This window comes from Rutidosis leptorrhynchoides, chromosome 4 (assembly GCF_046630445.1).
Source record: "Rutidosis leptorrhynchoides isolate AG116_Rl617_1_P2 chromosome 4, CSIRO_AGI_Rlap_v1, whole genome shotgun sequence".
Lineage (NCBI taxonomy): Eukaryota > Viridiplantae > Streptophyta > Magnoliopsida > Asterales > Asteraceae > Rutidosis > Rutidosis leptorrhynchoides.
In genome coordinates, this window is record NC_092336.1 from 81,772,908 (window position 1) to 81,788,825 (window position 15,918).

General features: G+C 33.1%; 1 long non-coding RNA gene across 1 annotated transcript in view; it reads left to right on the forward strand.

The window, feature by feature from the left end:
* Positions 1 to 611: 611 nt before the first annotated feature.
* Positions 612 to 15,918, forward strand: part of LOC139840272 (uncharacterized) — a 44,105-nt gene continuing 28,798 nt past the window's right edge. The window contains exon 1 of the long non-coding RNA XR_011757312.1: positions 612 to 2,093. This is a non-coding gene — a long non-coding RNA (uncharacterized lncRNA). The remainder of the gene's footprint in view (positions 2,094 to 15,918) is intronic.

Consider the following 15,918-nt stretch of genomic DNA (forward strand, 5'->3'; position numbering starts at 1 on the left):
AAATTTGGAATTTTTCCGAAGACTTTTAATTCGCCACTAATTACCAATGGAGTACGAAATACTATTCCTAATAAAACTGTCGGTAAGTAAATTACAACTTAAAGGCTGCTAGAGAGTTTAACACGTTTCATATATTAATATATTATTATTATAAATATTATATTATTACTTTATAATTGTAGCATGTAATATATATATATATATATATATATATATATATATATATATATATATATATATATATATATATATATATATATATATATATATATATATATATATATATATATATATGCACATACAATAGGCGCACTTGAAATCACCATCACCTCAACCAATCATCCCAATCATCCCTACTTTTATTGCTCTTGAATCACCAATCATTCCACGTTTTCTTTCTCCATTTTATAATTTGTCTAATATCTAATTAGTTTTGTGTTTCCACTTTTGCTAATTGCTACTACTTTACCTATATATATATTGATATATGGATATGCATTAGAGTGCATTAGATGACACATACAAACCAAATTCAACCCCACCATTTAAACTATTGTTGATGTGGTTTCTATTTTTTCTTCTTTAAGACCACTTGCCATCTTAAATTCCCATCTAAACTATCTTTTTCCCTATATATATACATTTACCTACACTGCATCCTACAACACAAAACCCACTTATGTGTATCCATTTCCATCGAGACCCAACCACATCACCCACAATCCACCACTTCATCACCACACCTCCACCTAGCTGCTTCATGTTTTATTTATGACTCGATCAAAGTTGTTGCAGGCTGCTATACTTATACGTTTGTTACAAGCCGCTACACTTATGCATTTTTCTGTTACAGAAAACCACGAGCCACCCCTCACTCACTCTCTCTCTCTCTCTCACTTATATTTTATTTACAACCGCTGCAACAAACCACCCCACAACAACCGTTAACACCACCTATGATCTTATTTATTTATTTATTTATTTTTTCTTTTCGTTTTCTACTTTGATCAAACGACCACCCTTGATCACCATAAACCCATCACCTTCTTGTTCAATCACCACCCATTCGGTTGTTTGCTTGACTGTTGCTACTATACTTACTGATTCCCAATCATAAACCACCCTAGGCGTCACTATTTCACCACCCAAAACAGCCATAACCCTCTAATCAAGATGAACTGTTGACTGCTGCAGTATGTCTTGCAGTACGCTGCTGCTATAACTCTTTTGTTTACAATCGAAACCATCACCAAAATTCACCATCTTTGAATACCCACTACTATTCATCACCACCTTCGTGAATCGCTGCTATTTTTTGTTACTTGTCTCCTATTTCTGTTTTAACCATCATCGACACCATCTTCATTGGTGTTACTGATGTCAACAACAATTACCTCGAGCATGTTAATGATGAAAATGAAGAAAAAATGATTAGATAATATTGGTATCACAAAGAATGATGAAGATGACACGATTTACTGTACACGGCTGCTTTATTCTATTTCTATCGATTTCACAAAATACCACATAACCACTTGATTCTAACGGGCCTAATCTAAATGGGCTTGTTACTTAGGTCTTGATTGTTTATGGGTTGAAAAGGAAATTGGGCTTTAAAAATTGTAATTCCTTTGGTTTCAAGATCAATCACAATGATAACAATAATTATAAATAACGATGATAATAACCCGATGGGATTATGATGGCACAGACGAGAACATAAAGTGATAAGATGAGGAGGAGAAATAAAGATTGATGATGATGATGATCGGGTTAAACACGGTGAGATGAGAATGATAAATGGACTCATGCATATTAGAAATTAAACGAATGTGTATTAAAGAAAAGAAACAACAGAGCATTGGTTAGGGTGTGGTGGGTTAAGTGAGAGGTCTTGGGTTCCGGTCCGGGCTCGGGCAATATTTTTTTTAGAAAAGAAGAAGGTTGCAGAAGTAAAAGTTAAACAATTTAAGTTGGGTGTTATTTCAGAATTGAAACACATAGCGTAATGGTTAAGGATGTTATCGGGTTAGCGGGACGTCGCGGGTTCAAACCCGGACTTGGGCATTTTTTTTAAGGGTTACTTCTTTGAGGTAGTTTACTTATTACTCATTATTATTATTATTATTATTATTATTATTATTATTATTATTATTATTATTATTATTATTATTATTATTATTATTATTATTATTATTAGATTATTACAAATATTAAAAATATAATTATTAGTATCATTCATACAATTAATATTATTATCATTATTGTTAGTATTAGTAATATTATTATTATTATTATTATTATTATTATTATTATTATTATTATTATTATTACTTTTATTATTATTATTATTATTATTATTATTATCATTAGCAGTAAAGTTATTATTATCATAGTTATTAGTATTAGTATTATTATTATCAAAATTATTATTTTCATTATCACTATTAAGATTATTATTATTAATGTACTAAATAAATATTATATATATAAGAAAAAAATATATTTACTACATATAACATAACTATATTAATACTTTTATAATAAATATTAATAAATGTAATTAATTAGGTTATTAATGAAACACATAATTAAAATAACAATTAATTCACTAATAATACATAAATTTGTTCGATTACCATTATATGTGTTATTATATATATATATATATATATATATATATATATATATATATATATATATATATATATATATATATATATATATATAAATGATATATGTTCGTGAATTCGAGGCCAACCCTGCATTGTTCATTTCGTCGTATGCATATTTTCACTACAAAATATAATATTGTGAGTTCATTTGCTCCCTTTTACTCTTTACATTTTTGGAACTGAGAATACATGCGTTGTTCTTATAACTGCTTTATTAATTGCTTTTGAAATATATTTTGAACTGAGAATACATGAAATGCTTTTATAAATGTTTGACGAGATAGACACAAGCAAAACATTCCTCGAATGAATTATTATGCAGACATAAGTTCTGTCGATTATTATTGAATTAGTTGGACGTTATAATTGCCACTAATTGTTGTGAATATTTTTCCCTGATTATTATTGCTTGGTAACCTAAGAATTAGAAACGGGTATGGACCTAATTCACGTGAATCCTAAAGGTAGCTACCGGGTTTAACACCCCCACCCAGAATGTTCACTAGACGGAAGAGCTAGTGGGCGAGGTGTTTAGTACTTCGAAGTTTATATATTATACAGACGAGATGTTCTGTTGTGGGGATATTATTGATGCGCATTATATGTTAAGGTCGGTTACCATGTTGAGCAATGAAATCGAAATGAATGTTATGTATCGAGAGAATGATTTTTATACACAGGTTAAGTGTATTAGTTTTGTGCACGAGATATGTGCACGATTATTTAAAATCGCGAGGCAACCTACGGGGGAGAAAAGGATACGAACCTACTCTGCTAAGCATTATGAAAAATGGTTTCGTACACGAGATAGGTATACTATATTTAAATCTTGTGGTCTATCAAAATGATGAATTTTATTGTTTACGATAAACTTATGAACTCACCAACCTTTTGGTTGACACTTTAAAGCATGTTTATTCTCAAGTATGAAATAAATCTTCCGCTGTGCATTTGCTCATTTTAGAGATATTACTTGGAGTCATTCATGACATATTTCAAAAGACGTTGCATTCGAGTTGTTGAGTTCATCAAGATTATTATTAAGTCAATTATAGTTGGATATATTATGGTATGCATGCCGTCAACTTTCGATGTAAAGAAAGATTGTCTTTTAAAAACGAATGCAATGTTTGTAAAATGTATCATATAGAGGTCAAGTACCTCGCGATGTAACCAAATGTAATGTATTCGTCCAGATGGATTAGGATGGGTCATTTCACTAGGGTTTGGGTTAGGGTTCCTCCAGTCGTTGTTTCCTTTGAAACCCTCATGTCTCTTAGCTGGATTCTGATCAAAGATCTTCCCTTTGTTGCTTTCCCACTTACGCTTCTCATAACTAGCTCCTGATTCTGATTTCGCTTTCTCTGGTTCCTTGCGGATGATCTGGTTCATCAGGGTGTGCGCCATGCGCATAGCTTCCGGGACATCTGCTGGTTTCAAAGAGGTAACATTTCCCTGAATGGTCTTGGGAAGTCCCCACAAGTATCGTTCCATTCGCTTAAATTCCGGGGTAATCATCGCGGGGCACATCAAAGCTAACTCTAAATACCTTCGGTTATAGCCATCAAGGTCGGTTCCCACAACCTTCAGCTCCCAAAACTCAGCTTCCATCTTCTGAATTTAGGTTCGGGGGCAATACTCCTCGATCATAGCACTCTTAAACTCCTCCCATGGTGTAGCATAAGCCTCGTCAATTCCTTTAGCCTGAGCAAGCGTGTTCCACCAGGTTAAAGCGCCGTCCGACAGAGTACAGGAGGCGTACTTAGATTTGTTTCCTTCCGAGCAGTTGCTCACTCGAAACACAGCTTTCAACTTCTCAAACCATCTCGTCAGTCCAACTGGCCCTTCAGTACCACTGAAATTGTGGGGCTTGTAGCTTTGGAATTCCTTATAGGTACACCTGTTTTGCACAGCTGGGTTGGCCGGTGGAGCTGGAGCAGGGTTGGCATTTGCCATAGCTGCGGCTACTCGAGCAGCAATCATTTCCTCAATCTGTGCTGCTGTGAGTGTTTCCCTTGGGACTCTTCCGTTTGCCATTGTTCCTCTAAACAAAATTTTTGACTCAAGTCATAATCCAGCATTCCATAATATTATAGCATAAGGCACCCAGTATGGAATCAACACGACACGCAATTAATTAAGTAAAGCAACCAGACACAGGTCATACAGTAGCATAAATAGAACACCGTACGAAATTTAAACAACATTAAGTTCTATTCATTAATAAGAAAGTTGCATACATTCGCATAAGGTTCGTACAATACGTGAGTAAAACATGAAACTACTAACAGAGTTACATAAGGAAATCTAATATAATAATCCTACGGTGATGGTGGGTAAATGATGTCCATCAGGTGGGACACCTGTTCTTCGAGCTCAGTTACCCGAGCACGAAGGATATGCACTTCCCTCGTCAGTTCCTCGACGATGGGGGATGCTGGTGGGGCAGGCAGTGCAGATGGTGCGGATGGTGCAGGTGGTGCAGATGTAGACGACACAGTACGGGTGGTCTTACGCACGAATGGGTCAGCGGGATACGGTACGACCCTCTTACGGGCTGTGACCCTAACCAACTGTCCATGTGCATCCACGAACAGTCTTCCTCCATTAATCCCTGGGATAACGGTACCATCGAAACGATACCGCTTCTTCGGCTGGGTATAAGGCGGCTGCACGGGCTCCTCCTCAAGGTCCTCCTCAGAATCATCCTCGGGATCCTCCTCGCTGGAGTCGTCGGATGACGAATCGTCTGAATCATCTGAAGGTGGATCTGCCCTGCCGGTGGTCATAAGTCGATATCTTCTAGGCGGGATCGGCACAACATGTCCATCAGCAAGGCGTCTGACCCAATGTCCTCGCTCATTACGAAAAGTATCGTCCCCATTTCCCCCAGGAATCACAGTACCACTGGGATGGTGCTGTGGCCCCGGGATTCTAGGGCTAGGTGGAGCTGGAATCTACTCTGGATCCTCGTCTCCGTCTGAGACGTCCATAAGGTCAAGCACGAGTTCACTAGAAGGTGAATCGTCAGAGTCATCGTCGGATAGCGGTGAAGGGATCTGTGAGTCAGCAACAATCGTAGGTAAGGCAACAGTCATCTCTGAGCCACTCTCGAAGTCAAAGGTCATAGGCAGCATGTCTGACATCTGAACAAGGAAAAATAACTTTTTCCATGTCAGTAGGACATATAGCAGGCACGTAATTAGGCACTACAGCATCCTAGCAGTACATAGCATGGCAATATTAACAAAAATCCTACAAAAGTATCATGCAATCGAAAGCAGATAGTAGCATGCAGTAGCGAGAATAAGCAGTAGCATTGATGTCAAAGCAGAGGGGTATAAAATACTATTAAATTTTTGCAGGAAATACTATTAAATACGATACAATTTTACACAAGATATTTATTTATTTATAGAATGGATATACTTAAACCTTGCTACAACACTTATAGGCAGTGTACCTAATCGTACAGTAGTGTAGTTTTTAGTAAGTCCGGTTCGTTCCACAGGGAAATCTTTAAACAAAGCTCAACGCTATATTAGTTTACTTTTATTAAAAATACAAATATATATATAAGTAATATTATTATTATAAAGGGGGGTTTTTACCGTTTAATGACCGGTTTGTCGATTTTAAGACTTTAGTCGCAGTTAAAACCTAATGTAAAATATAAAATAAATACAAGACTTAAATTAAAGCGTAAAGTAAATAACGATAATGAAATTGCGAATAATAAAAGTGCGATAAAATAAACTTATTTTATCGTTTAATGACAGGTCATACAGTAGCGTAAAGTGAACGTACAAAAGGTGGTGAACGTCTTGCTCGGTGCATTCACTGAATATCCTATTAGTTTTTAAAAGGAAAGAAAAATTATAATAAGTTATCCAATTAATAGACTTTTCTGATTTTGCCCACGTTTCGAATAGCCAAAAGATGCAGCAGAGGGGCAGGATTCGTTTGGTCTCAATATAATTGAGGACTGTTTGGCTCCAATAACCCGGTCCACGTACAAATCCAACTATTACTACGAACCAGAAAATTTTGATGTCTATTAATTTAACCACTTAAAATAAATTTTCGTAATTTTAAGAAATTTAGATAAGAAGTAGAAAAAATTCTAAGTCCTAAAAACTAAAATGGCGAGAAATAAGAGAGAAAAAGAGTTCGTCGCAAAAGGTCGAAAAAGAAAAAAAAATGGTTGAAAAATAAAAGGTGACGGAAAAATAAAAGAAACTTATAAAAACTTAAAAATACTTGACTAACCTAACCTTATTACTACAACTAACTTAAAATTATAATCGCAAATTGAAATTACTAATTGGAATGATAATTGATACATAGTAAAAAGGTGTCTAAAAATTATTAAAGCTTACAAGAAAAACTAAATCCCAAATGGAAATAACTTAAAAAGAAACTAAAACTTAAAAAGGCGTCGCAAAATTCTAAAGTACCTAAATCTTAGTCTAAAGAAAAAGCACTTAAGGAATTCTACGGCAAAGCCTAAAAATCTAGGAGTAAAAATAACTATAGCAAAAACTAAGTTTAAAATTAAATATGAGCTAAAAATACAAATATTACGCTACAATTGTTAAAAAGGGACAAAATATAAAAATATACAAAAAGTTGTAAAAAGTACAATTTTTATAAAAATATTATTTTTATATTATTTATTTAATAAAACTATTAATTTTACAAATTAATTAAACTAATTAATACTAAATAAAACAAATTAAATAAAAAGTAAATCTTAAAATAAAACTAATAATAATAATAATAATAATTAGGTTTAAATAATAATAATTAATTAAAACCCGTAATTAATGCTGGTTTAGGGTTTTTTGTCGCCTGTCAGAAAGGCTCCGCGAGTCGCGGCAATTAAAGCATCAAACCCCGCGAGTCGCGGGGTTCCAGAATTCAGCTGACAGGTTTGAAATTTTACGCGTTTTTATATATTTTTTTTTTATTTTCTGTTTTCTGTTTTTTTCTATATATAAAAGATATTTAATAAAATTTATATTATTATAAACTAAAATAAAGATAAAGAAACTTATAAAACTTTTAACAAACTCTTAAAAATATATAAATTTTTGTTTTTCTTTTTATATTTTTGAATAATTAAAACGTATTTTTACAAAAACGAATTTTTAATAGAAGTAAGCTAAAAATCTTTTTTTTTTTTTTTATATTAGCGTTGCGCTTCCGGCTTTTAAGATAGTTCCCCGGCAGCGGCGCCAAAAATACTTGATGTCAAAGTAGAGGGGTATAAAATACTATTAAATTTTTGCAGGAAATACTATTAAATACGATACAATTTTACACAAGATATTTATTTATTTATAGAATGGATATACTTAAACCTTGCTACAACACTTATAGGCAGTGTACCTAATCGTACAGTAGTGTAGTTTTTAGTAAGTCCGGTTTGTTCCACAGGGAAATCTTTAAACAAAGCTCAACGCTATATTAGTTTACTTTTATTAAAAATACAAATATATATATAAGTAATATTATTATTATAAAGGGGGGTTTTTACCGTTTAGTGACCGGTTTGTCGATTTTAAGACTTTAGTCGCAGTTAAAACCTAATGTAAAATATAAAATAAATACAAGACTTAAATTAAAGCGTAAAGTAAATAACGATAATGAAATTGCGAATAATAAAAGTGCGATAAAATAAACTTACGATAATTAAAAAGTACGATAATTAAAAGTGCGATTAAATAACAATAAATAAAAGTGCGATAATTAGAAGTGCAATTAAATATAAAATAAAGGAAATTAAATATGAAATAAAAGAATTATGCTTATTTAAACTTCCGTAATCATGATGTTTGACGTGTTGATTTTAGTTTTATGCCCATGGGTTAATTGTCCTTTGTCCTGGATTATTTAATATGTCCGTCTGGTTTTTGTCCATAACAGTCCATCAGTCATAAATATAAAGTGCGAGTGTCCTCATCAAATTATTCTTATACCCGAAGTTAAATATTCCAACTAATTGGGGATTCGAATTGTAACAAGGTTTTAATACTTTGTTTAATGAATACACCAGGTTATCGACTGCGTGTAAACCAAGGTTTTACTACTTTGTTAACAATTACACCAATTACCCTTGAATGTAATTTCACCCCTGTTTTAATTATTCTAGTGGCTATTAATCCATTCCCGTGTCCGGTTAAATGAACGATTATTCGTACATATAATTACCCCGCCCATCGTGTCCGATTGAGTGTATATGGTAATTTATAGGGACGCCCAATTGTAAATCTTTATATTAACATTAACAAACTTTCATTTAGTTAAACAAATATAAAGCCCATTAATAGCCCATAGTCTAATTTTCACAAGTGTCGTTCTTTTGTCCAAACCCCAATTATGGTACAAAGCTCAATTACCCAATTTTAGTAATTAGCCCAACATCATGATTACTTCGTTTTAAATAAGCATAATAATAACTTAGCTACGAGACATTAATATAAAAAGGTTGAACATAACTTACAATGATTTAAAAATAGCGTAGCGTTACACGGACAGAATTTCGACTTACACCCTTACAATATTCGCTAACATACCCTTATTATTAGAATTATAATTAAAATTAAAATTAAAATATAAATTATATATATATATATATCGTATATATGAGAGAAGAGAGAAATAGAATATGAAATTTTGATCAGAATTCGGTTTGTTTTATAGGGATTTTTGATTTTTGGGGCTCCGCGACTCGCGGTGAATTTTGCCTTCAAACTCCGCGAGTCGCGGAGTTTGAAATTCCAGCTCACATCTTAGAGTCTTTCTCTGCCGACGGTTTTTATTATATATATAATATATATATAATTAATATAATTAATTATATATTATATTATATTTATATACATAGTTAACTTGTAATTTTTAGTCCGTTGCGTCGAGCGTTAAGAGTTGACTCTGGTCCCGGTTCCGGATTTTCGAACGTCCTTGCGTACAATTTTATATTTTGTACTTTGCGTTTTGAATCTTGTACTCTTGTAATTTCGAGACGTTTCTTATCAATAATTGGAACCTTTTTGATTGTCTTTTGTACTTTTGAGCTTTTTGGTCGTTTGCGTCTTCAATTCGTCGAATCTGTCTTTTGTCTTCACCTTTTATTATTTAAACGAATATCACTTGTAAATAGAACAATTGCAACTAAAAGCTTGTCTTTCTTGAGGAATAATGCTATGAAATATATGTTCGTTTTTAGCATTATCAAATATTCCCACACTTGAGTGTTGCTTGTCCTCAAGCAATATTGTCTTGAAATACAAGAATCACTTCTTTATTCTTCACACTTTGTACATCAGTGATTTCTATACGGCGGTATAAACAATGGTAGTAATGATATGGTTTACAGTCCCACGTGACTATAAAAATTTAGATCCATTAAGGAAATTGGATCTTTATGAAAACATTTGATCTTTTGAAAATTAAATCTAGTTTTTACCCTAGATAAGTTTTCCGGGATAACCCTTTACCGGTGTTTGCAAAATATTTTTGTGGTTTTGGTGGGTTTCAGATTTGAAAATTTTAGCTCAAAACTTATGGTTTTGTGTCACCCACTTGCTAACCTTGTATTTGGAAAGCAACACGTCCAGTTTACTTGTTCCGTATATTACCTTTCGGCAAACTACCGTCCGGTTGTAAAGGAAAGCGTTGAACAAGCAACTGTTAAGGCAATGTCCCGTGACATGCTTTTGATTATGGTCTATAACGTGTCGGACGCAATTACTATTCTTGGTAGGAGCAATAGTAAAGCTCACCCTTATAATTTTTCGGCCTGGCACAAAGTCCTGTCTTTGACCACTATGCAACCACCGTTCTTACGGTTGACACCCGATTTAGTGCAGGTGACCTAATGAATTCCAGGTGAATTCCTAGGATTTTACGTTCAATGGTAATGAACGTATTGAAAATAGGGTTTTCAGAAAACAAATCGGTTTGTAATTTTGATCAAAATATTTTCTCGTTCAAGCTCGAGTTTAGATATCATTGAATTCCATGAGTTTGTAATTCTCAATCTTTAAGGTCAATCTCTAGGATTGAGTAATATCAGTCTTAAAAGCTGATTTTTAATCTTTAAGGAGATTATCCTTTCTGGGGATCTGATTCATTAGTCTTATCAAGCTAATTTCCACGGTGCCCCCCATTGTACGAGATAAATCCTTCTCATGGTTAGGATAAATCTGACCACTTGGCGACCCTGTTGAATGCTGAGGTCCGTGGATTTCCTGCTGATTTTAGTGATGACTTTTCTAGATTTTTCGTCAACCTACAGCTGGTCTGAACGACAACTTCATGACCTAAATCAAGAAGCGCGTGTCTTTTTCGGAAGACTTTACTTCCTTTTAATGATGGAATTGATTCATCGTGTAGATCCATCTCTTCTTTTCTTTCATCGGGTAAAACAGTTTAGTTTAGTCCAAAGCAAAAGTATTTTCAGTTATTTGTCACAGATATATGTGACATATGTTTAAGATAACTTGGTAAATTTTCCCACACTTGGCTTTTTATTTTTCTTTTTATCGTCCTCTATTCCATTTTAAATGAATTTTGACATTTTAGTTTGTTTCTTAATTTATGTCCTTTCCGAGGTAACAATAATTTCGGTGTTAAAACCTAGTTTTATCGTTCATAAATATGTATAAACATGATTTTGAATTCATTTAATTGAAAATTTTGAAAAATCGTACTAGAATTGGGTAGTCAGTATATAAGACTAGGGCTGTTCTTTTTTTTATCAGAGAGCACTAGATTCTAATACAACTACTGCTTTACTAGTATTTTTAATGGTAACCAAGTGTATAAAGTAAAAAATTTTAAAATCCGAAAGAATTTAACCCCTTCCCATACTTAAGATCTTGCAATGCCCTCATTTGCAAGAAATCAGTAACAATTTAAATTATTGAGGGTGATTTGTGTAAAAATGATTAAATTTTACCAAAGTTTCCAAATATATTGGCGTTTGTTTGCTGAATGATAAATGGTGCACATCATTTGTTCATTCCGTCTTGTTGTTATTTCACATATATTTTGCATCTTATCGTCAAAATTAGTTGCTTTTGCTGAACTTAATGCCAGTCTTTGAAAATGCGTTGTTTTACCCTGTTGTGTACATAAGATAAACTGCAAACATATATACCTATTTTTGACGTTTGGTATATTACCCCACATTCAAAAATTATTAAAATCTAAGAATAAAAGTTAGATAATTATAAAAATGATTACAATATTAACAAAAGTATTAAACGTATCAATAATTACAAATTACAAAATAAAAATAAAATAATAAGTAAACTAAGGATGATATTGGTACCAATAGGGGTTCCAGGCATAACCATAAGTGCTATAGAATGCTTCGGCAGGGTCATACGTAGGATATGGTGGCTGCATCTCTATAGACCAAGGAGGGAAGATGGGTTTCGGTGTAGGAATATAGTTTCTACCTATATGTTGGCAATGAGCTATGATCTGGTTCTGATGAACTTGCCAATCTTCAAATGCTCTCTGTCTAGCATTTTCGTATTCCTGAAAAGCTATAAACCTATGCATTTCTTGCATATCATTCCCCCCTCCTACATTACCTTGCTGCTGGTTTCTCTCCACCTGTGGATGTCTACCATGGTATCGTACTGCGGCGTTATTTCGCCTCTTCAAAACTTTCGCACCATGGTATACATTTAAACCTATAGTATCGCGGGGTTCCGGCTCTTCTAGTAATAATCCCCCCCGACTTATATCCACACCGAGATATTCACCAATCAAAGTAATAAAAATACCACCTCCTATTATGCTATGTGGTCGCATCCCCCGAACCATAGCTGATAAATAATAACCCACACAATATGGTATACTTACAGCGCTTTGTGGGTCTCGAATACACATATGGTAAAACAAATCCTGTTCATTTACTTTTTCTTTGTTCTTACCCCTTTGTGTAATCGAATTAGCTAAAAACCTATGTATCACTCTTAATTCGGCTCTATCTATATCCAAATAAGAGTAATTTCCCCCTTTGAAACGGTGATGGCTTGTCATTTGACTCCACACACCGTGTGTATCAAAATTTTCATCTATCTTTCTACCGTTTAGTATCAATCCTCTACAATCGGCAGACGCTAACTCCTCAGGCGTATATATACGTAAAGCCTGAGCCATGTCCAGTAAATACATGTGGCGCATCGAACCGCCTAACAAAAATCTAATAAAAGAACGATCGGTTAAACTAGCTACCCGATCATTCAACTCTATACTACATAACAATTCTTCACACCATACTTTATATACAGGTCTATGTAATGTGAATAAATGTACCCAGTCATTAAAAGAAGAATTACCATACCTCTGTACAAGTAATTCCCTAATTGGCCCGGCCAATTCTACAGCTTCTAAGGGTCCCCATTCTATGACCCTCGGTACCTCAACAACCTTAGAATGAAGAGTATGCAAACCCCGTTGATATTTTGGATAATCTATCCAAAGTCTGTCAAATCTCAGGTTCGGGTGCAACTCTTCCAAGTGCATATCAGAAAAGGTCATGACTGGATGAGGTATATCCTGCTTGTAGTAGTTATCCACCTCCTGTTGTTCCAAATTCTCAGCAGGAGCATTGCGGGCTTGGGATGAAGATTCACCCCTTTCATTCTGCAAAACACATCAAACACAATTTTTGTGCATCCAAATATGCATTAGTGTCAGCAAAATCATCAATCAAAATAATTACAATGACATTATCAATTTATATCAAACTTAAGCTCATTTTCACATTTTTATCAAATCTACACTTTTTCATATAAGCATATACGAAAATGTTCGCCAAGTTCATAAGCATTCAACTCAAATAACATGTCAAAATAATCATTACTAGCAATCAAACAAGTCTCAAATGGCATTATCTTTCAAAAATCAAGTTCATGAATTTTAGACTTGAAAAAGTCCACTTTAATTCTCAAAATCATGTTTAGGCTCAAAGTTTGGATCATTTAACTACCTAGACATGTTACACTACTTAATTTAGCAACAATTCATGACAAAAATCGGCCATAACCTGTTTATATCAAAAAGCCCCAAATTGCTCAAGAACACAAACCCTAGATTATTCAAAATTTGAAGTTTAAGGCTTCTAATCATGTTAAACAGCATCAATCTAGGTTATACAAGCATAATACATAAACAATTTAAGTCTAATTACACTAAAAAGCATCAAAATCAAATTGGGGAAAAATTTGCTCAAGAACACCAAATTTCGGATTAAATGGTGTTTAGGTGTAGAAATTTACCGTTTTTCTTGAGTAATTCTTAGATAGCATCCTTCTCAACATGATTTTAGCAAAAGATTTGGTGATTAACGGTTAAAAATTGTGATTTTTGGGGTGTTTTTGGGTGGTTTTTCGGAGTTTTTCGCAGCAGTTTTTCTGTTTTGGGGTTGAAACTGAGCTGTTGCAGCTCTTATTTTTTTTTTCTGTAATCCGGCCCCTCCGCGAGTCGCGGCGAAATGCACTTAAAACTCCGCGACTCGCGGAGTTTTTTTTTTTTTTTTTTTTTTTTTTTTTTATAATCATTAACTTTTGAAAACAATTAAGAAATTAATTTTAAAATTTTGTTTCCCTTGTTATTTAGGACGAGGTCGTTTCGGATCGATGTCCTAGTCCGTCTCTCGACAAAATTTTAAAATTTGTCTTTTTGTAGCGATTGTTTTAAAAGCTAAGATTTTTGGGTTTTTTAATGTTTTTGGCATACTTTAAATTAATAAGATTAAAAATAATGATAATAAAAGTTCTCGTCCCTCCCTTGGGTAAAGCAATTTCGGTTCAAAGACCTAGTCTTCAACTTACGACGAATTTTAAAAATCGTATTCTTAACTTAATGAGATAAAGTAAATTTTTGTTTTTAAATTCACATAACTTAAATATAAAATTCAAAATTAATATTAAAAATTCACACCAAACTCAAAATTTAAAATGCATAAAATTAAAATTTTATATTTTAAAAATTAAAAATTCACACCAAACTTAATTTAAAAATTTATAAATTCATACCAAACTTATATTAATTTTTCAAATATTTATAATTTTAAAAATATTGTTTTTACAAAGTTTACAATATTAATTTAAGATTTAAATATTAATTTTAAAAACATGGTAAAAATAAAATTAAAAATCTTTTTGTCTTTTTATCCCACTTTAATCAATCAAATATTATCAAAAATATGCGCCCCTCTTTTCGGTAAAGTAATTTCGGTTCCAAGACCTAATTTAACTCATGACGAATTTTTGAAATATTTTGGGTTGATTGTTTAAAGATATTTATACCTTAAGAATAAACGTTAAATTTCGCAGTGATGTAATAACTTTTTGAATGATATCAATAATTTCGGTCGCCAAACCTAATTTTATTCAATACCAATTTAATACTTTTTAGCGAACAAATTAGCGTTTATTATCAAAAGGTTAAAAATAAAAATAAAATCTGTACAGACATACCTGTGAAATAGATTTCTTAGTTATATGATCTATCCCATTCATAAGATAGTCGGTTTAATTGGTTTTCCATGGCTACATAGGCGTAACCTCGAGCATTCAGTGTCTTTTCTTCTAAACATATGAACGGTCCGTCTCTGCATAAAGTAACAAATTCGGTATTTGAATAGGTTTGATTATTGGAACATTTACCTCCATGTGACCATTTTCCGCATTTGTGACATCTTTCTAGGTGTCGTGCTCTTCTTTTCGCTGCGGATTTTGATTTTCCTTTACCAAATTGTAACTTATTATCTTCGCATCTGGATTCTTTTCTAACTCCGTCCATTCTTTCTCTGATTACTGATACTATTTCACTCGGTAGTATGTCATTATTTCTTTTAGTGATCAAAGCGTGTAGCATTAGACCATGGTTTAGTTCACAGGCAGTCTTTATTTTGTAAAAACCTAAAAAAAAATAAAAATTCAGAATGGGGGGAGAAGACTAGTTCTTTAGGGTCTGCTAGGGAAAGACCATTCGGGTTCCATTTTCGAGAACTACACGAAAACAGACAATCTAACTCTAACAGAAATACATATTATCCTTTAAAGACTTGATTCTCCCCACACTTAGTTAGCTGTGGTGTCGAAATTGTGATTAACTTCGTTGTCGACTTCCATCGGACCATGTATGTAATGTTTAACTCTGTGACCATTAACTTTAAATTCAATCCCATTTGAATTTATCAATTCTATCGTTC